The sequence below is a fragment of the Lagenorhynchus albirostris genome, chromosome 5, assembly GCF_949774975.1.
Source record: "Lagenorhynchus albirostris chromosome 5, mLagAlb1.1, whole genome shotgun sequence".
Taxonomy (NCBI): domain Eukaryota; kingdom Metazoa; phylum Chordata; class Mammalia; order Artiodactyla; family Delphinidae; genus Lagenorhynchus; species Lagenorhynchus albirostris.
This window is the reverse complement of record NC_083099.1, coordinates 7,286,617-7,309,530: the sequence shown is the minus strand read 5'-3', so window position 1 is coordinate 7,309,530 and position 22,914 is coordinate 7,286,617. Positions and strand designations below refer to the sequence as shown.

General features: G+C 40.9%; 1 pseudogene; it reads right to left on the bottom strand.

The window, feature by feature from the left end:
- Nucleotides 1-14,467, bottom strand: part of LOC132520791 (nuclear receptor subfamily 2 group C member 2-like) — a 104,017-nt pseudogene extending 89,550 nt beyond the window's left edge.
- Nucleotides 14,468-22,914: the final 8,447 nt, after the last annotated feature.

Genomic DNA, 22,914 nt, shown 5'->3' with positions numbered 1-22,914 from the left:
AATAAAATAAAATAAAATAAAATAAAATAACCTTTTCAAGGCAATTGCCCAACAAGATGTTCTTAGTTGCGAAAAACTGGGGAGGCCTGCATCTTAAATATATAGGAATTAGAATTAAAAATGGAAAGAATGTCTGATAGAAAAGGAACTTTCAGTCATAAAGTCATAAAAACATAACAAACTGATGAGGACACTTTGTAATTATTTGGGTGATATAATGAAGGTAGATAGCCAAATTGGATAGTTCAAGAAAATAAAAATCCATACTGGAATGAATAATATCAAAGATGAAATATCAGGTTAGAAGGATTAAATATATCTTTCCTAAGGCTCCTATTCATGATTCCTTTTTCACATGCTCTTTTCACATACAGGAACAGGAATAAAGTCATTTGAAAAGCCCACATGGTGCTATCATCTGAGCTAGGATGAGCCCTTATCATTGGTATTGTTCAGTCTGCTTAGCTATTCTCCTTTCTCTAGAGTTCATTGTCTGCAGATATCATGAGGCAGTCGTTTGATTTTAATGGATTGCTCACCACTGGACTAAAATATCCCACCCAGAAAATTTAGCTTTTGTGTGTGTAATTAGCTATGTTCCAGAATTGTTCTTGCTCTAGAAAATGAGTTATCATTTCTTTTATTTTCAAGGTTATATTTTCAAAGGGTATGATGCTGAGGTTCAGAAGTCCTGCTTCTCTTCCTGTATTCTCTCTATGAGTGACACCATAAGCTGTCCTGCTCTCTAGGGGAGAAACTCAGGCATCCTCCTAGATGTCTCCACCTCTTCTTCTGTTTATTCAACTTATCATCTAAGGCTGTTTATTTGACCTTCCAAATGTCTTTTACTACATCCACTTTATTTGCTAGTTTAAAAATCTTTACTGCAAACAACCTGGTCCAAGGTTTCATCATCGTCTTTCATCTGAACCATTGCAACAGACTCCTATCATAGTCTCCCTATATATCTCCTGTGATCTACCTATAATCTATTTCCTCCATTCTCCATTCAGCAATAAATCACATTGATGGCTTCTCCTTGGCTTTAGACCAGGCATGGATTGAGACGATCATCTCTCAAAACTCTCTCACTTTGTTTTCAGCCACACCAGACTTGAGTACTGCAGACATGCCTGGCTCTTTCCAGAAATAGAGGCTTACCAAATGCTGTTCATTTACCTAAAATGTCACATCTCTTTGCTTATAAATCCCTAGGTGATTACAGAAGTCTTGAAGAGGAGATGATATCTGAGCAGGAAAATTAAGGATGTGTGATGGACAGTCATCTGAATGTGGGAGTAGTGGAGCCACCATATAACCAGGTAGGGCTTGGTCATGGATGAATTTTTATGTTATGCTAAATATCTTGGATTTTTATCCTGAAGGTTATGGAGGAACCATTCTAGCCACAGGTTATAGCATATATGAAAGTTCAGGAGACTAAATCAGCATGTGTTAAAAACATTTTTTTAAAAGGTAAATTCAAATGTTGAAAGGGTCATATGCCATAATCAAGTGGAATTTATTCCAGGGATGATGCAAGAATGGTTCAACACCTGCAAATCAATCAATGTGATATACCACATTAACAAAATGAAGGACACAAATTATATGGCCATCTCAATAGATGAAGAAAAAGCACTTGACAAAATTCAGCATCAATTCATGATAAAAACTCAACAAACTTGGTATAGTGGGAACATACCTCAACATAATAATGACCATATATGACAAGCCCATAGCAAACATTATACTCAACAGGGAAAATTTGAAAGCTTTTCCTCTAAGATCAAGAACAAGACAAGGGGCTTCCCTCATGGCACAGTGGTTGTGAGTCCACCTGCTGATGCAGGGGACACGGGTTCGTGCCCCGGTCTGGGAAGATCCCACATGCCGCGGAGAGGCTGGGTCCGTGAGCCATGGCCACTGAGCCTGCGTGTCTGGAGGCTGTGCTCCAGAGAGGCCACAACAGTGAGAGGCCCGTGTACTGCAAAGAAAAAAAGAACAAGACAAGAATGCCCTCTCTCACTACTTTTATTTAACACGGTACTAGAAATTCTAGCTAGAGCAGTTAGGCCAGAAAAAGAAATAAAAGGCATCCAAATTGAAAAGGAAGAAGTAAAACTGTATCTACTTGCAGATGACATCATAAATACAAACTCAAAATTACCTTTTCAGGGCAATTTATAGAATACCCTAAAGATTCCACTTAAAAACTGCTAGAACTAATAGAAGAATTCAGTAAAATTGCAAGATAAAAAATCAATATACAAAAATTAGTTGTGTTTCTATACACTAATAATGGACTATCAGAAAGAGAATTAAGAAAATAATCCTATTTAAATCAAAAAGAATAAAATATTTAGGAATAAATTTAACCAAGGAGGTGAAAGTTCTGTGTACTGAAAACTGTAAGACATTGATGAAAGACATTGAAAAATATAAATAAACGGAAACATATTTTGTGCTCATGGATTGGAAGTATAAAGTATTGATACATTGTTAGAATGTCTGTACTACCCAAAGAAATACACAGAATTGATGCAATCCCTATCAAAATTCCAATGGCATTTTCTACAGAAATAGAACAAATAATCCTAAAATTTGTATGGATCCACAAAAGACCCTGAATAGCCAAAGCAATCTTGAGAAAGAAGAATACAGCTGGAGGCATCATGCTCCCTGATTTAAAATTATATTACAAAGCTATAGTAATCAAAACAGTACAGCACTGGCATAAAAACAGACACATAGATCCATGGAACAGAATAGAGAGCCCAGAAATAAATCCATACACATATGGTCAATTAATTTATGACAAAAGAGCCAAGAATATACAATGGGCTGGGCTTCCCTGGTGGCACAGTGGTTGGGAATCTGCCTGCTGATGCAGGGGACACGGGTTCGTGCCCCGGTCCGGGAAGATCCCACATGACATGGAGTGGCTGGGCCCATGAGCCATTGCCACTGAGCCTGTGTGTCTGGAGCCTGTGCTCCGCAACGGGAGAGGCCACAACAGTGAGAGGCCCACGTACCACACACACACACACACAAAAGAATATACAATGGGGAAAGGATAGTCTTCAATAAGCGGTGTTGGGAAAATTGGACAGCTACATGCAAAATAGTGAAATTGAACCTCTATCTTACACCATACACAAAAATTAACTCCAAATGGATTAAAGACTTGAACATAAGACCTGAAACCATAAAACTCCTAGAAGAAAACATGGGCAGTAAACTCCTTGATGTTAATCTTGAGAAGGATTTTTCTGGGTTTGGTGCCAAAAAGGAAAGGCAACAAAAGCAAAAATAAAAAAAGTGGGACTACCAACTGAAAAGCTCTGTGCAGCTAAGGAAATCATCTACATAGTGAAATGGCAACTTATGAAATGGGAGAAAATATTTGCAAGTCATATACCTCATAAGGGGTTAATAGCTAAAATATTGGATGAGCCAAAAAGTGCCTTCGTTTTTTTAAATAAAAATAAAAGACACATTTTTCATTTTCACCAAGAACTTTATTGAACAATATATTCACACTTTTGTCCCACTACCTTCTGCCATTTTTCAGGCAACTTCATAATTCCATCTTCCCAAAACCTTTTTTCTTTTTGAGCAAAGAACTCTTCCAGGTGCCTTTTACAGTCTTCCAGGGAATTGAAATTTTTTCCATTAAGAGAATTTTGTGAAGACTGAAATAAATGGAAATCTGAAGGTGCAATGTCTGGTGAATACGGTGGATGAATCAGGACTTCCCAACCAAGCTGTAACAGTTTTTGCCTGGTCATCAAAGAAAGACGCGGTGTTGCATTATCCTGATGGAAGATCATGCATTTTCTGTTGACTAATTCTGGACACTTTTCAGAGTGCTGCTTTCAGCTGGTCTAATTGGGATCAGTACTTTTTGGAATTAATTTTTTGGTTTTCCGGAAGGAACTCATCATAGAGGACTCCCTTCCAATCCCACCATATACACAGCATCACTTTCTTGGGATGAAGACTGGCCTTTGGTGTGGTTGGTGGTGGTTCATTTCACTTGCCCCACGACCTCTTCCATTCCACATTATTGTACAGTATCCACTTTTCATCGCTCATCACAATTTGTTTTAAAAACGGAACGTTTTCATTATGTTTCAGTAGAGAATCACAGGCGGAAATACAGTCAAGAAGGTTTTTTTCACTTACCTTATGTGGAACCCAAGCATCAAAGTGATTCACATAAGCAAGTGGGTGCAAATGATTTTCAGCGCTTGATTTGGATATTTTGAGTATGTCGGCTATCTCCCGCATGGTATAACGTTGATTGTCCTCAATTATTGTTTTCGATTTGATTGCTATCAACTTCAACCGGCAAGAAATCTCCAGCAGGAAGCTTTGCAAACCACTTTTGACATGTTCGATCGTCACAGCACTTTCTCCATACACTGCGCAAATCTTAACTTTTTTTTCCGTTTTGGTTGTATTTTTACCTTTCTTGAAATAATAAAGCATAATATGCCAAAAACTTTGCTTTTTTTCTTCCATCTTCAATACTAAAATGGCTACACAAAAATTCACCAATTTTTTTTTTTTTTTTTTTTTTTTTTTTTGCTGTACGCGGGCCTCTCACTGCTGTGGCCTCTCCCATTGCGGAGCACAGGCTCCTGACGCGCAGGCTCAGCGGCCATGGCTTACGGGCCCAGCCGCTCCGCGGCATGTGGGATCCTCCCGGACTGGGGCACGAACCTGTGTCCCCTGATTCGGCAGGCGGACTCTCAACCACTGCGCCACCAGGGAAGCCCCAAAATTCACCAATGTTGGTAAGTCTTTTTTTGAATGCACGCTGATATGACAGCTGTCACATACAATCTAACATAATTGTTTCGAATGAAGTTAAAGGCAAGTAAGTGCTACTAGAGCAATCTTATGGAAAAAAGCACATGAATCTTGGCCCACCCAATATATAAAGAACTCACAACTCAGTAGGAAAAACCCAATCTGATTAAAAACATGGGCAGAAGGGTGGAGAGAGTGCTTTTAGTGTGCTGCCAAGTTGTGGGGAAGCCGGCACCCAGGCTGAAAGCCTGGCAATACCTTTCCTGAGAACTCTCTGAGCCGGGGCTTCCTACCGGAACCGGAAACAGAGGTGGAAGTGGAGACGGAGGGTGGACTCCAGACCCAGTGCCCTCCCCTGGGATGACCTCGCCCCAGCGTGAGCCACAGAGCCTCTGAGACGCAACTTGCAAAGGGGCTTCTAGAGGGAGAGAGGAGCGGGGTGTGGGGACGCAGGGCCAGGCCTGAGGCTCACCCAGCCTCCTGAGGGGCCCCAAGAAAAGGCCAATAATTAATTTCCTTGCTGCTCCCCATGCAGTTCTTTCACTTTGGAAGGGAACAGTGTTTCCTGGGGTGGTAGGGGGGAACAGTAAGCCAGCCTCTTTAGTACGACCCACCCTCCATCCTCCCCTCCAGCCCGGCAGCCTTCAGAGAGATCCAGGCCAGCCAGTGCTTGGAAGCTCACATGTGCACGGCCGCATATGAAGTCAAGGCAGAGCTCAGCTTGCACGACATGGGGAACTCGGGGTCAGAAGGAAATATTTTAGACCTGAGCTGTAGACAGAGGGTCAGGGATAGATACACAAAGACCAGGAGACCTCGGGCAGTGACACCTGTGTGGAGGCAGCCCCTTAGCAAAGGGCAAATCCTCAAGTTGTGGGTATGCTTCCTGGTTTTCAGCGTATTTGTGGACAGCAGTGTGTGTGTGTGTGTGTGTGTGTGTGTGTGTGTGTGTGTGTGTGTGTGTGTGTGTGTGTGTGTGTGTGTGTGTGTGTGTGTGTGGATGGTGCTTACGACTAAAGGAGAAAGCTAGAATTCACTATACTGTGTGCTAACCCGAAGTGATGCTTCTGTTTAACAGATGTGTCCTGGTGAATATGATTTTTGTAGTTTTGTTGTAACTTATTTAAAGTGCTGTAACAATATTGTTGGAAAATATAGTTCGATTTTGTAGGGCATTCCTAACTTCGGTGTTCTGTGGTCTCTGTACAAACCTTAGCTTAGCAAACACTTTGTTCTTAACATTGCAGCCAGGTTTAAAGTGAGTCTGAAACTGATACTTTTGGGGTGATTGCTGGTGAAAATGTTCGGCTGTGCCTGCAATTCAAGCCTGAGGAAGGCCGCTGTTGATGACTTCCCTGAGAATCACTAAAATGCCCCCAAGGTCTCTGTTGTTAAGCTGCTGGATGGCGGTTCTTATAGAAAAGGCCCCTGGTCCCAAGAGGCCAGTGTTCTTCTGAACACTGCAGTCACAGCCTTGGATGTGTTTAAAACAGCAATAAGTATTTATCATCTCACTCTTTCTGTGGGTCCGGAATTCAAGAGTAACTTAGCTTGGCTGTTTTGGCTTGGTCTCTCGTGAGCCTGTAGTTAAATGTTGGCTGGGGCTGTATGATACAGTTCCGAGGTGGTTTACTCATGAGGCCGGTTGTTGGTGGGAGGCCTCAGTTTCTCCCCATGTGGGCTTTTCCACAAAGCTGCTTGAGTGTCCTTATTACATGGTTGCTGACTTCCCCCAGAGGGAGTAATCCAAGACAGAAAGAGACCCAGGTAGAAGCCACCCTTTTCATGACTTAACCACAGAATTAACATGGCATTATTTCCACAACATTCTTTTTTATGTTTTTTGGCCGCACCGCGTGGCATGAGGGATCTTTGTTACCAGACCAGGGATTGAAACTGTGCCCCTTGCAGTGGAGGTGTGGAGTCTCAAGCACTGGACCACCAGGGAAGTCCCTACAACATTCTATTTATTCAAAGCAAGTCACTACATACAAGTGGTGGAGAATTAGGCTCTAAATTTTCAAGGGAGGAGTTTCAATGAAATTACTAACATGTTTTAAATCCACCACATGTATGATTGAACTTCACTCATCCTTACCAGTTATTTTATTAACATAGTTATATCAAAACTGTGCTCATGTACCTTTTTAAATTAATTCCTATTTGAGCAAAGAATACAGGTTGCTATTTTTTTTTTTTTTTTGGTGGTACGCGGGTCTCTCATTGCTGTGGCCTTTCCTGCTGCGGAGCACAGGCTCCGGATGCGCAGGCTCAGCGGCCATGGCTCACGGGCCCAGCTGCTCCGCGGCATGTGGGATCCTCCCGGACCGGGGCACGAACCCGTGTCCCCTGCATCGGCAGGCGGACTCTCAACCACTGCACCACCAGGGAAGCCCCAGGTTGCTATTTTAAATTATGACCCACTGCATGACCATTATGGGTTGACACAGTTATAGGTTCGATTTGTATTCTTGTTCCCATAGAAAGCAGTGTCCACATTGTGCTTATACATATCAGTGCATGGGAGCAGGCAGGCCCTCTTTACAGAAGTGACAAGTTTATTTACATTACATTTAAATTTATTATTATTAGTTTTTGCACCGGCAGTTTTCAGCTACACTCACCCTCCTTTGTACACTAAAGTCTCAGAAAATCTATTCAGACCCAGTGATTTATCTTTTTAATTTCATATTGAAACTACTGCTGCCATATAACTTGTAAAACTTGTAATATAGTTTCCTGTAACATAATAAGTGAACATGCTTGGATTTAGGTATTTATTTCTGGATTTTGCCTAAGGAGCTTCCACTTTGCTTAAATGTTGACGTTTGCGTGTTAACAAGCTCCTGCTGACCCTTGTGTACAGAACTTGCGCAGTTTCACTTTTGATGTCTTCATGTTAACTCACAGGCAAAGTCCCTTTTTGGAGAGAAGTTGCATTTGTTTAACATGCAGAGCTGCTGCGAGCAGTGGGCAGAAACATTACCCTCTACTTGTTCCCGGGGGAATGTAGCTAGCCAGTGTTACCCATGGTTTCACCTCCTGTGCTGAGCCCTGCCGACAGGTCCCTATGAGTTGTTGACAGCAGCTTCCTGCTAAGAAACAGCACCCTATACCATATGTTTATTCTGACTGAGAACATTCCTCAAGCAGTAAGTTCAACCCTCAGGGGCACCTCTGCAGGTAGACGGCAAAATTCTCAATCTAGTCCCTAAAACAAGAATCTACCTTAATTCATCTTATTAAAATATGCAGAGCCAATAATTAATTTCAGAGAAAGAGGATGTAGAAAAAGTAGTTGTTTAGAAATTGAAGACAGAATAGCTAGTCAACTCCTAAAGTTGGGAATCCAGGCCTGGGAAGGAAGGGGACAGGTAGACTCTGAAAGTGTTTAGATTCCCAGGCCTTGGCTGCCTTGGTCTCTGATCTGCCTTTTTTTTTTTTTTTTGCACTTTTCCGGAAGATGCTAACCTATCCTGTCTTAAATTAACTGGGAAATGAGGAGCAGTTCTATATTTCCACTGTTAATATCAGAGCAAGAAGCTTTGTTTAATAGCTTTGTTTAATGTTGCTATGTGGATTAGATATAATGCTGATTGATTGAATTCTGCAATGGAAATAACACTGGAATGTCCTTGAACTGCCATGGCTGGAAAATGGGCGATTGCCCAATGGAAATCAAGTTGAACTTGCCTTTGCATTCACAAGCAAGCATGCTTGTTGAGATATAATATTAAATGCATCTTACAGTTTTATAAATAGGTATTGATGTAGGGATTTGAGTTTTTACAATATATTTATTACTGTGTTATATATATTAAAACTTACCCTCCACCATATTTATGAACTCATTTAGTCATGAATATAAGCAGATATGGTCCTGCTGATTGATTTTGTATCTTTCTGATGGCATTGTTGATGGTATTTAGAGAGAAGATAATTCCAAAGAATATGGTGAATGGAAACATTATTTACTTAATAAATTTATTTATTTATTTATTTTTGGCTGCACTGCTGCACGTGAGCTTTCTCTAGTTGTGTAGAGACGGGACTACTCTTTTTTGTGGTGTGTGGGCTTCTCATTGCAGTGGCTTCTCTTGCTGCGGAGCATGGGATCTAGGTGCACAGCCTTCAGTAGTTGTGGCACGTGGCCTCAATAGTTGTGGCTCAAGGGCTCTAGAGCGCAGGCTCAGTAGTTGTGGCGCACGGGTTTAGTTGCTCCGCAGCATGTGGGATCTTCCCAGACTTGGGCTCGAACCCGTGTCCCCTGCATTGGTAGGCAGATACTTAACCACTGCGCCACCAGGGAAGTTCCAAAAATGTGTATTTATTAACCATGTTTTTTTCTGGGAACCTTGTGTATTAATGTGTCTGATGCTATCTTTTCTTTTTTGAGAGGTCCTGAGAACTCCCATCTTCACAATAAAATATGTTTCCCTTAATGCTCTCTGAAATCCCCCCAAATAACTTCTCCTTTAAGGGTCTTTTATTTTGTCACTGATTAAGTTGTTTAGACATCCAGGTAATGCCCAAGTGTTTTCAGTTCATCTGAGTAATCCAGGATTACCCAGGGATTTAAGGAAACAGGATTTGAAACATCAACTTTCAGTGCAAAAGAAGAGGTTATAAAGCAACATCATACAAAATATCTTTAAATGTAGAGTGCTGGAGGACCTAAGGCTGTCCATATATCAGAGTTCCAGAACTACTCTTTCATTCAGAGAATGAAATGTTGGTGGATACTATGTTGAGTAGAGTGGGAATCGTTTTTGGGGCAGGTAGCTCTGCCTAGAATCTTCACATTTCAGTCTTTGCACGGAAGCTCATGAATGGTGCTATTCTGGGTAGTCAAACCATATTGATCAGGCTACTGTAGGCATAGAAAGAAGATATACCAGTTTTTTTTAACCCATTCACCAACTGATGGATTTTTTTTTCCAGTTTTAGGCTCTTATCAATAATGCTATTATGGACATTTGCATACAAATTTTTCTTGCCTTTTGTTTTCATTGTGAACTTTTTATCATGGCAAATTTCAACCACATAAAAAGTAGACAAAACAGCATAATGAATCCTTATGTGTCTACCATCCAGGTTTAACAATTATTTACTTATGGCCAGTCTTGGTTCTCCTCTACCCCAATCACTTTCCCCATGACTGTATTATGTTGAAGCAAATCTCTGATGTCATATCCCTCCATCCATCAATATTTCAGTAAATATCTCTAAAAGATGTCCCTCTTTTAAAAAATGTAACCAAAATGCCATTAGCATACTATAGAAATAGCATTGATTCCTTAAGTTCCTATATCTAAATTCAAATGAGATATCCTCAGTTTTCACCTTTACAATTTTTGTGTAAATATCATACATTTTAAAGTTTGTTTGAATTAGTATCCAAATAAGGCCCACATACTGTACTTGATTAGAGTAAATATTCTGTCTTTTTTAAACTATAGATTCCCGATCCATCTGTGTCTCGGTCTCTCAGAATTCATTTGTTGAAGGAACTGGGTCATTTCTCCTGTGGACTTTCCTATAGGCCGACTTTTGCTGACTGCATCCACATGGTGCAGTTTAACATGTTTCTATGTTCCCTGTTTTACCTATAAACTGGTAGTTGGATGCAGAGGCTTGGTCAGAATCAAATTTCATTTCTTTATGTTTTTTACAGAAATATTTCATAGGGGGTGTTGTTTTTCCTTCTAAAGGTGCACAATGCATGGTTTTCTCTCATTTTTTTGACATCAGCTACCTTTGAACCTCATTATCCTCAATTCATTAGGAGTTGCAACATGACGATATTCCAATGCTCCATAGCGTCTTCTACTTCAGTTGAGAGAGACTCCCCCCATGTAGTATTTGGTTACCCAGTGGTACAGTTCATAAAAGAAAGCAGGGATGGATGCTTCATTCTTTCCCTTTACTTTCCAGTTTTCAGGATAGTGAACTGGTTCCCTAGCATCCTCCAAAGGTGATCATCCCTTTTATTCATATTTTTTAAAACATAGCATTACAGATTAAAATTTAGTCACATTTGATACAGTTCCCCCCTTTTTTTTTTCTAACCTTGTGACTTGTGGGATCTTAGTTCCCCGACCAGGGACTGAACCCATGCCCTTGGCAGTGAAAGCATGGAGTCCTAACCACTGGACCGGCCAGGGAATTCCCCCAGTTCCATTTTAATACTAGATACATCGATAATAATTTATATTATGACCCCATATCTAGTTCAATGTTCTCTGAGTAGCTGAGCTTGCCTATCACAACTCAGATGGGCACCCGTACACTCCCTGGCCCCTTTCCCCTCTCCCATCATGCTCTCATGAGCCTCTTTTTACAGGACAGAGAAAGAATTATGCAACACACGGAGGATGGGATAGAGGAGGCTGTTAAGCAGAATATCCTGATTTATTGGCAAATCAAAGCTGCTTTCAAAGGAGCACAAGACAACATTTTAGGGGGATGGAACTGTTCTAGACCTTGATTGTGGTGGTGGCTGCATTTGTCAACACTCATAGAACTGTACATTTAAAAAGATGAATTTTCCGTATATGAATTATACCTAAAGAAAATCATAGTCCTAACTTACTTTTAGAAATGCATCCCCAATAATCTACATGTTCCAATTATTTGTGGTTGCTTAATAAAAAAATTATTATTAAAATACTTGAATTTAGGAAAAGCTCTAACGTGATTATGGTAACTTTATGACTTAGGTCAATTTCTGTCTTTTTATTTATTTATATTTTTGGCCATGCCATGCGGCTTGTGGGATCTCGGTTCCCCGATCAGGGATTGAGCCCAGGCCATGACAGTGAAAGCCCAGAATCCTAACCACTAGGCTAGCAGGGAACTCCCAATTTCTGTCCCTTTACAGTGTGAAAATTTCAGTTAGGGAAGGCCCAGTGGTTCCCAGACTTTGTTGCACATTAGAATCACCTGGGAACTTTTAAAACTGTGACGCCCAGAATGTCTGGGGGTGGGAGCCAGGCACCAGTATTTTAAAAAATTTCCCAAGTGAATCCAGTGTTCAGGCAAGTTTGAGAAGCAGTGACACAGAGTCTTCATTGGGTCTCAGCCTTGGCTGCAAGTGGAATCACTTGGGGGGTCTTTAAAAGAGACTGCTGTCTGGGCTGCCCGTCCTCTAATTAGGAGTTAAGTGGTCTGGGTTATGGCCTGAGCATTAGGAGTATTAAAAGTTCCCCAGGTGATTCTATCATGACATCAAAGCTGAGAAACCCTGCTCTGTATTGTACACCCTCAAAAGCTGTGTAGGGCTTGCTACTCCCCTGCCATTTCTCTAGGACTGTTGTTCTCAAAGTGTGGTCCCCAGACCAACAGCATCAGTATTACCTAGAAATGTGTTCTCAAAACCTACCCCAGGGCTTCCCTGGTGGCACAGTGGTTGAGAGTCCTCCTGCTGATGCAGTGGACACAGGTTCATGCCCCAGTCCAGGGGGATCCCACATGCCGTGGAGCGGCTGGGCCCATGGGCCATGGACGCTGAGCCTGCGCGTCCGGAACCTGTGCTCCGCAACGGGAGAGGCCACAGCAGTGAGAGGCCCGCGTACCGCAAAAAAACAAAACAAAGCAAAACAAACAAACAGAAAAACCTACCCCAGACTTACTGAATGTGAAACTCAGAGGGTAGGATTCAGCCATCTGTATGTTTCAAGCCCTTCAGATGACTGTGATACATAATACAGTTTGCTAAGCACTGCTCAGGGAGTCTCGGTGGCCATTCCTCAGTTCCTGATGGTCGAGCTGGACTCTCTCACTGCTAAAACCTGCAGGAAGCTTCTGTAGGTTTGGACATTCCAGCATCTGGACCTCGGGGCAGAGAGACCTGATTTTGATGGATATGACTGCTACTATGTCCAAGTGGCATAATGCATGGCCTGTGGCTCTAAGAACGACCACCCCATTCACACAGAGTTATTTTAATCAACTCTGGGAAATATGAACAGTACTATATTTTGGATTCACCCAGTTACCCTGCTCTGCTGTTAATGTGGCCTAGTCTTCTGTGATTCTGTTTTAGAATCTGCAGGTCTTCCTTTGTTGGACTTGTTTTGATTTAAAATAAAGAAAAAAAAAGAAAAAAAAAGGCAAAGCTCATCTTGAAAGAGAACCACATTTATAATAGAAAGTGCGGAGACTTCAGTGATTCTTCCTCACAATGTACTACTCTATTTTAACATTGCTTCAGTTTTAGATTTTATTGTAACAAGATTTCATAAAAAGTTTAAAAAGACCATTTGTCCCAACTACATTTTCTCCTCACTTCGAAAGACCTAAATATGCGTATGTTAGAAAACAGTACTATATGAAGGAGTTTTATTCTATCAATATGTGTGGACAGGATGGGTCATGAATCCAATCATTTAAAGTCTAAGGTCTGGGGTGGTGGTGGAAACCAATGACCTTAATGTGGGCCTATCTTATGGCTTGTTAAAAATAAGCATAAAAAGTAAGACTGACTGAAGATTCTTAACAAATGAAACTCTAATTGAAGATCAAAAATTTAATTATCTTCAAAGCTGTATGACTCTTCACCCCTTCCTCTGACAAAGGAAGATCTGCAGATTCTAAAACAGAGTCACACTTCACCTCTTTCTCTTCACCCAAATATTTTTATGTTTAAAATATATAATTAGGGGCTTCCCTGGTGGCACAGTGGTTGAGAGTCCGCCTGCCGATGCAGGGGACACGGGTTCGTGCCCCGGTCCGGGAAGATCCCACATGCCGCGGAGTGGCTGGGCCCGTGAGCCATGGCCACTGAGCCTGCGCGTCCGGAGCCTGTGCTCCGCAACGGGAGAGGCCACAACAGTGAGAGGCCCGCATATCGCAAAAAAAAAAAAAAAAAAGAAAGAAAAAAGAAAAAAAAAATATATGTATATATATATATATAATAGTCTTAGATGCAGCCTTAGCCACCTTGCTAAGTATGCATGCCACTTATACATTTAGAGTTGATGTGTGAATTGACATAATACAATTTCTTTTTTTCTTTCTTTTTTTTGCATTTCATCTCAATCCTATCCAGTTGTTTGTGGATTAGTAACAGTAACTTGGGAATAAAGGATTTGAATAAAAGACTTCAGTGAATGAGCTGGTGAATAAAAGGAGATTAAGATTTTGAACTGTTACAATGAAACATTAAAAAAAAAAATAAAGATTCTGACAGGTTAGAATATGAAATTTAAATTCCCATGTTGCAAATAGTTGAATCTGAATATTACCTTTATGTAAATAACAGAAACTAATTAGCAATTAGATTACTTTGTTAAAATAATTCTTGGTTTTGGATGGAAGCTGAGATTAAGAAATGGAGATGAACATTTGAAAAACTCTTCGATTAGTGGTAGAATTGAATTTAGGGATGAAGCCTATAAGTCAGAATGAAAGCCTTTGGTGGTGAAAGTTTTTATTCTATTTCTTTTTTTGTGTACCAAAGGGAAGCTTTCACAAAGAAACTGTGGGCTGTAATTTTCTTAGAAATAATCAGTACTTTGTAGCAACTTCAGAATACCTTATCTGGGAGTGAGGCTTTAAGGATTTGCTGTACCAGCTGCAACTTTTGGAGCGTCTGCAGGAATGGTCCCTCCGGTGACCCGGGGCTCTGGCACAGTGATGGGAATGCCATCGTGTAAATAGCAGGTACAGGATTAGCTAACCCTCCTGGGATGTGCAGAACTAAGCAGCCTAGTTCTGTAAATGTGGAAAACAGTTTAAAAGGAACCAAAGGGAGGTAATTCTTTTACTGGAGCTAAAAGAAGGTCTACTTACCGTCTTTGCATTTGGGGATGCAGGTTTTTGCTTAAATTTAACTTTAGGCTTACTTTTCCTTCAGCATGCGGACTGTGACCAAATGATTTAGATTTTTCACCCTTCCTTTGTTGAGTTATGGAAATTTATAGTTATTGGAAGGAAGAAAGAAGTGTGTTTGTGGGGAAGCGTGTGGCTGTGTGTATGTGGAATCTGCAGGGTAGAGGGTTTGAAAGGAAAGTGTGGACAAGAAGAGAATAATAGAGGAATTTGAGAATTATGACTAATTGCTTAGAATTTAATATAAATTAAATTTAGCTGAGGAGATACATTTTATGGAAAATTGTGTTATTTCACACGGTTCCACCCCAGTCCTTAGGTTCTTTAATTTCAACTTTTAATATCTGCCTTTCATAAGGATAAACTCTGTGCCTTGCTTAATTTTTGTACCCATACGTTAGTCGGATAATATTATGGCATACGAAATGACTCAGCAGCCAGATGCATAGAGCTAGGCCTGCAGGAAGGAGGCAGTGTTTGTTGGTGACCTGTTTTATATCCATACTTCCAGAGTCTACAGTGCATTCTATTGAGCTCCCTAAAGCCAAGAACTGCATTTCCGCCCTCTTTTCTGGTGAGGTAACAAATTACATTTACAAGATTAGGGCTAGTGCTTTTGAAACACTTCTAACATTTTTAAGTCCTGTTTTTTCATGATCAGTGTGCCCACCTTTTATTATACCAATACTTTTATGTCAGAAACACATAAGCCAAAAAGTGAAAAACAAAACAACAACAACAACAGCAAAACTACATGCAAAATAAACCCTTGAAGTGTGTTGGAAAACAAAGGAGACACGTCTTTGCATCATCTTTGAGCCTCTGAAAACACTTGATTTTCTGTTTTTGGCTATTCAAGTGGCTTGTTACATATGTATTAGTTATCTATTGCTGCATAAGAAATTATCCTGAAAGTTAGCAGCTTAAAATGGTAGACATTTCTTATCCTACATGGGGAGTGGCTTAGCTGGGTGGTTCTGACTCAGCGTCTCTCATGAGGTTGCAGTCATATGGAAAACATTATGGAGGTTCTTTGGAAAACTAAAAATAGAGCTACCATATGATCCTGAAATCCCACTCCTGGGCATATATCCGGAAAAAACCATAATTTGAAAAGATACATGCACTCCCTATTCATAACAGCACTATTTACAATAGTCAAGACCCGGGAGCAACCTAAATGTCCATTGACAGATGAATGAATAAAGAGGATGTGTTATATTTATACAATGGAATATTACTCAGCCACAAAAAAGAATGAAATAATGTCATTTGCAGCAACATGGATGGACCTGGAGATTATCATGTTAAGTAAAGTAAGCCAGACAGAGAAAGACAAATATTATATGATATCCCTTATATGTGGAATCTGAAAAAAAAGGTACAAATGAACTTATTTACAAAACAGAAATAGACTCACAGACATGGAAAACAAACTTATGGTCACCAAAGAAGAAAGGGTGGGGAGAGATAAATTAGGAGTTTGGGATTAACAGACACACACTACTATATATAAAATAGATAAACAACAAGGACCTACTGTATAGCACAGGGAACTCTACTCAGTATTTTGTAATAACCCATAAGGGAAAAGAATCTGAAAAATCTGCCCCAACTTTTTGTGTTTCTCTCTTCTTTGTCTCTTGCCATAGTCTAGCAATGTGATTTATGGTGGGGACTTAGGACCGTGGTATCAGCTTGACCTTTAGAGGGGCCTGAGACTAAAGGTCAGCCATGTAAGCAGTCAACCATGTCTAGATGACAGCACCCTGATAAAAACCTCTGGGCACCAATGCTCAGGTGAGTTTCTCTCATTGCTAATATTCCATGTGTGTTGTCACACATGATTGCCAAGAGAATTTAGTGCTGTGAATGGCACTAAGGCAAAAGGATAACTGGAAAGTCCATGAGTGGGACTCTCCTGGCTTCTTCCCCAGGCCTGTTGTCCCTGGGCTGATTGTAACATGTATCCATTCACTGTAATCAACTGTAACCTGAGTATTGTTATACTTTCAGTGAGCTTGCTGGGTCCTTCTAGTGAATTATTGAAACTGATGGTGGTCTTGGGGAGCCCTGAACTTGCAGTTGGTGTCATAAGTCAGTGCAATCTTGGGAACTTCTCTAAATCCAGCAGCTGGTGACCCAGTGGCACTTGGAACAGAACTTGAGCATCTTATAATGGCCTTGGGGGTCCTCCCTGTCCAACTTTATTTTGTACCACCCCCTGCTTCACTTGTGACATACAACCACGTTGTTCCTTTATTTGTTTTTCAAATATGATCACAACATCTTTGCATGCACTGTTTCTTCTATTGTATCACTCTGGCTCCAAATGCTCCCAGAGTTGATTATTTTATTAGGATCTCCATTAAATATGTTATCTCTTCCAAGAGGCCTTCCCCGATCACCCACACTAAAGTAGTTCCATTTACCCACTGCCCCAGGCAATCACCACTTTTTGATATGATCTTATTCATTTATTTGACTACTTGTTTATGATCTGTCTTGCCCCATAGGAGGCCAAAACCTTGTCTATTTTGTCATTGCTGTGTCCAAGTGTCTAGGACAGCAACTGGTGTATATTGGGCATTCATTTAATACTTAATAATTAAAGTCATGAAATTTATTTTCTTTTAAAAATATAGAATAAGTAAGCTGGCCGATCAGGAAACTATTATAAGCCATTGTATTTTTTTTTTTTTTTTTTTTTTGCGGTACGCGGGCTTCTTACCGCTGTGGCCTCTCCCACTGCGGAGCACAGGCTCCGGACGTGCAGGCTCAGCGGCCATGGCTCACGGGCCCAGCTGTTCCGCGGCATGTGGGATCCTCCCGGACCGGGGCACGAACCCGTGTTCCCTGCATCGACAGGTGGACTCTCAACCACTGCGCTACCAGGGAGGCCCCATAGTATATTTTATATTGAAAGATATTTAACAAATCATCTCTCGTTATCCTTGTATCCAAGCATAGCCAGTAGACAGTTGAGGAATGAATCTATTGTCACTTGGTAGTGTACATTAAGATTTTCTTTAGCATATTAATCAATGAAATGACAGAAGATATGATTTTCAGATAAGACAAAACTTGGGATTCAATTAAAATTTGAAAATATCAGAACAGGTAGGAAAATTGAGCTGAGACTGTTAAACATGAGATTGAATTAGGATAAATTTAAATTATTGCACTCAGTTAAAAAAATAAGGTTGAGGAAAGATCTTATAAACACCTATTCTGTAAGAAACAGCTAAGGAAACTGAAGATGTTAAATTTGAAGAAGAGAAGATTTAGGGAGATGTAATAATTTATCTTTCAGTATTTAAAGGCTATCTTGTGCAGCAGAGATTCGATTTATTTTGTATAATCCTATAGCTACAAATGAAACTAGGACTTGGAACTTTTGAGTAAATGTAGATTTGGGTGAGGAAGAATACTCTAGCAGAGTTCACAATGAAAATGGGCAGCTTGAGAAGTACTGACCTACCTTGTTGCTATGTAAAGCATTTAAACCTGATCTAGTACAAACTATTATGTATAAAATAGATAAGCAACAAGGATATACTGTATAGCACAGGAAATTATAGTCATTATCTTGTAATAACTTGTAATGGAGTATAATCTGCAAAGGTACTGAATCACTATGCTGGACACCTGAAATCAGTCTAATATTATAAATCAACTATACTTAAATTAAAAAAAATAAGCCTGATCTAGGTGACCATCTGCTAGGTAGATTGATGGAAAAGTGAACTGAGTGCTTTTTAAAGACCTTTGCAGGTCTCAGAGCTCTCATAGTTTAGAAAATCTAGGGACCAGTTTCTAGTTGCTTAGAAAATCCAAGGACCGTGTCCTTAGGACAAGATCATACGGCAAGGTCAATGATGGCAGATTCGGCAAAGGACACACATTCTAGCCACACACATGATGACATGTCTGTCATCAAAACAGAGGCAACCTTAGTGACTCACTTCTAATGGGTGGAACGCAGTGGTAGTGACTCTGTGTGATTTGTGAGGCCAGGTTAGGAAAGACGTTACAGTCTCCACCTAATGTTCTCTTGGGATGCTTGCCCTGTGGACCCAGTCTGTACTGAAGTCCAGAATTATACCTACTGAGTGGCTTGCCTAAGGCGTCGAACTTTCTCAGGTTTAGCAGTCACATGACAAGGGCACGTCTAGGTATTCCAGCCACATCTCAGCTGAAAGCCAGCACCACCTGCCAGACCTGTGGGTAAGCAAGCCTTCGGGCGGTAGTATCACCTAGCCTTTGAGCACTCCCCACCCCGCCGCGGTGCTGCATGGAGCTGAGCTGAGGTGTCCCCATTGAACCCTGCCAGAATTGCAGGATTGTTGAGTTAGTTTAACCATGTTGCTTTCAGTGAGGTCTGGTGAGGCCAGATGCAGATCGAGAGAGAGACTGGAAAGAATTTTGCAGTTTTGTGAATCTCACAGTTCGCTGGGGGAGAACATGGCACACCATGCACAGTCACTCAGGGGAAGCCCCGGGGTCCGGCACAAAACGCAAGGGGGTGGGAGGGTAAGTGTGGGAAAGTGCCTTTATTGTGGTTTCAGTGGGAAGGAAAGGGCAAGGCAGGACAAGCAGGCTTAGGATTGGCTGATTTGAACATCAGCAGGTTCTGATGCGTAAGGGCCGTCCCTGCTTGTCTGGTGCCTGGCCCTGCGACCGTTAAAGTGGGTTTATGGTGGCCTGGAGTGTGAGAGCCAGATAAGGGAGGTGCTTGGGGGCGTGGACTCCATCAGCTGTTCAAGAAGGGGAACTGACCAGCCTCCAGCCAGGACCTTAAAACTGGATCAAGGCGGCATGATAAAACTATGTTACTCTGAGCAAAATAACTTTGACATTGTTTGAAGCCACTTAGCTTTGGGTAGTTTATTATATTGTAAAAGATAGTTGGACTTCTTTGACTATTGGTAACTGCAGAAGCCTACAAGATGGTGAGTCTGTGGAGTTCTTTGGATTCAGGGAGAGTGTAACATCTTCTCTTGGCTTCTAGAGACCCAGAAGGGTCTCTCTGATCTAGAGTTCTGACTTTCTGATTTACTGGGTCAGAACATGTGTCATCAAATCTGGCCCCAAACTATTTGTGTGGCTGTCTTTTATTTTTTGAATGTACAAAATAGTTTTATTAATATAAATGTATTTGATAATTTCAAATTTAGAACACTTAGAATCATCATGAACAAGGTCAACTACTCTTAAATGATAAAGATTTGAAATGGGGGAATACGTACTGTAACTGGTTCACCTGAGGGTGTGCTTTTCCTACAGGTCTTCCCAAAGCAGCAGTGAGAGAGAGAATTTCTGGGTGTCAGGAGGAAAGACGGTTATCTTGGTTTACTCTGGGGATGAAGGTATCTGTCTCAGTTTGGGTTCCCCTCAATGTCAAGCTTGAGAAGAGAATTTGGGTGCTTTATTTGGTAATGATCCCAGGAACTAAGCATGAAGGAGTGGGGGAGTTAGAGAGGAAGAAAACTCAATATCGGGGGGTGTTGTAGGAAACAAGGACTTAATTTTTCTGGGACCTTCTGAGAAACATACCTCTTAGAAGTATCCTCTCCTAGGATAGGAGTCAGAGAGATTATCCAACCCATTTCATTTCGCCTTGGGTTCAGGGCTGCCCATGAGAGCAGCCTCTGCACTGTGCTTGCACATGGGCTGAGTGGGCTTCCAGGGCATCAGAAAAGGCCTTTGGCACACATAGGACACTGTCATCCTAACGATGGTCCCACCTCACGTGAATTTCAGCTGAGACTGGAATTTAGCCTGTCCAAGATGGTGTGCTATGGGACACCAGAGGTATTACCATGAAATCAGAATAGGAAAGGATATCGCAGTTGGGGTCAAAGGCCACAATTCCAGCTCGTAATTATAGCACTCACTGTGTGACCTTGGAAAGGGCATTAACCTCTCAGGGTTTGTTTTCTCACATGTAAAATGAGGATAGTATTATCAGGCGACATTTGTGTGGAAGATACGGAGTTAAGGGCTGTGTGTCACTAGGAGAAGTGAACTGGCTGTCTGCCTGGGGGCCTCTAGAGGAATTCTCCGTAATCCACGGGGACTAGGGCTTCCCCTGTCCCGACAGTGGTCTCTTTTTCTAAGGCACAAGTTTTTAACCATATTCATGAGGACTGATGAATAACCATCATGGACATTTATTAATTCAGAATGAGAAAGATTGGGGTTCCTGGGAATGGACAGTGGTATTCTTTGGCTAGGACATAACTGTCCGTGTAGGCAAGCTATTTTGGAAGTTCAGTCAAAGTCAGAATGTCTTCAGGTGGGGATAGGATTCAAATAAAGGTAGCTGGTTACATGGTTTGCATTTTGGAGCCCCAGGGTAAGGGTCGCCTGATGTATCCTTTTCTGCAACAGGGATATCACCTTCTCTGACTTGTACAGTGACCTTCTTTATGAATGATACAGTCATTGGCAAATATCTTTTTATCAAACTCGCCTTACGCATGTCTGGGATTCAATCGACCTTCATAAATCAACTTTGCATACATATCTCTATCACTATGCATTGTATTGATTTTGCAGTGCAACTCTGGGAGGGCAACTTTTTTTTTTTTTTTTAACCACACTCTTCAGGGAGCAATTCATCCTTTACACTGCCTGACGGGGTTACTGCAGAGTTTAATGACATTGTTAAACTGATACACATTGTGTGTGTTACCCTTCACATTATTAAATCATGGAATCCAGTAGGCAGTAATGGGCTCTCACAAGTAGAGGAAAGAGTTTGATAATCAATTAAATAGAAGAGTACTTTTAAAAATTCCTATTTTGTTGAGGAGTTAAAGGACTTTTGAAATCATGAAAGAAAGTCTTATGTGATTTTAATTTTTCATTAGCCAAATTCTGTGCTTGAAGCTAGATTACTGTTGATCAAATTATAAATTGATCTTAAAAACATTGTGAGGGATTTTATTAGGAATTGTCAGGTCTAGTAAAGGGGGAACAAAATATTTATAAATTTGGGCTTGTTGACCATACAATATATATTTTTAAAAGCTACATTTAAAAGAAATAGCACTAATCTGGAAATCAGGAGACTTGTGTGACTTTGGCCAATTCCCTCTCTGGGATTCAAGTTTCCTTAACTGTAAAAAGAGAACTAGATTAGTTAATTCTGTTTTTTATTTCAGCTCTAAAACTTTTTTTGATACAAGTAAGTAGGGATTCTTGGGGGTAGAGCAGGAGGAGTCAGATAACTTTTAAAAGGGTGAATATCTTGGAGAGAAATGAGAGATGAGAAGAGCTTCATTTTTGTAGAAGGGAAATCACTAATCTGTACTCAGGAAGTTATAGTCTAACATTTTCAATTTTCTGACACTAAAATGGAAGGAAAATACTGGAGGAAAAGTCCACAGGAAGTCCTTAATAATGGTGAACCATCACCCCAATTTGTCTGAAACTCTTTTCCAGAAAGCAGGACTTTCACTATTAAACAGAGGAAAGTCCTGGGCAAAACAGGATGGGTTGGTCTCCTTACTCCTAATATACAGTATTAGTATTTGTCTTCATCTGTTCTGCTGTAACAAAAATACTGTAGACTGAGTGCATTAAACAGTGGACATTTATTTCTCACAGTTCTGGAGGCTGGGAAGTCCAAGATTAAGGTGCCTACAGATTCGGAGTCTGGTGAGGACCTGCTTTCTCGCTCATAGGTGGCTGTCTTCTCACTGTGTCCTCACATGGTGGAAGGGGCAAGGGAGTCTTCTGAGGTTTCTTTATGAGGGCACTAGTCCTATTCATGAGGGCTGCACCGTCATGACCTAATCACCTCCCAAAGGCCTCACCTCCTAATAAATACCCTCATATTGGGGAATAGATGTCAACATATGAATGTTGAGGAGGCAAAAACATTGCCCACAGCAGTATTATTTCAGCCAAGGCCCCAAGCTGCCCCCTGTAGTTGACAGCAGCAAAGTGATGGGAAGAGTTGCCACTAATACACTTCAAATGAAGCTCCCTATGGCTAGTGCTTCTGAAAGGCATCATCTCAGTGACGATACAGCTTTAAAGTCACGGGCAGGGAATCGTGCAAGAAGTGAGGTAGACTGAGATATAAACAAGTTTCTTCCCAGGATATGTATCCAGTTATTTGTTCATTCATGTCTTTGGTGTTCTTGAGAACCTCCTCTGTGTGAAGCACAGTGCTAGTTGCTGGGAACGAAAACAAATAAAACAGGAACATCTCCCTCATGAAATTTATTTTAATCCACCTTGTTGTTATTAAAC